The following is a 247-nucleotide window of genomic DNA, read 5'->3' as shown; positions in this document are numbered from 1 at the left end:
TGAGCAGGGCTAGAGGCTCTACAGTGAAATAAGCCAATAAACACTAACCAGAACAGCAATGGACAAGGCATATTGACATTAAGGAGAGGCATGGTTAGCCGAGTGATCAGAGGGTCCAGTGAGATTCAGACAGCTAGCCGGGCCATAGGTAGCAAGCTGGTGGAAGATGGGAGGGAGGTCTGTTTTTAGCCGCCTCGTGCGTTTCCGTCTGTGGGTTAGTGGGGTTCCGTGTGGAAGGGGGGACATG

This window comes from Salmo trutta, unplaced genomic scaffold (genome assembly GCF_901001165.1).
Source record: "Salmo trutta unplaced genomic scaffold, fSalTru1.1, whole genome shotgun sequence".
Classification (NCBI taxonomy): Eukaryota; Metazoa; Chordata; class Actinopteri; order Salmoniformes; family Salmonidae; genus Salmo; species Salmo trutta.
Note: the sequence above shows the minus strand (reverse complement) of the source record.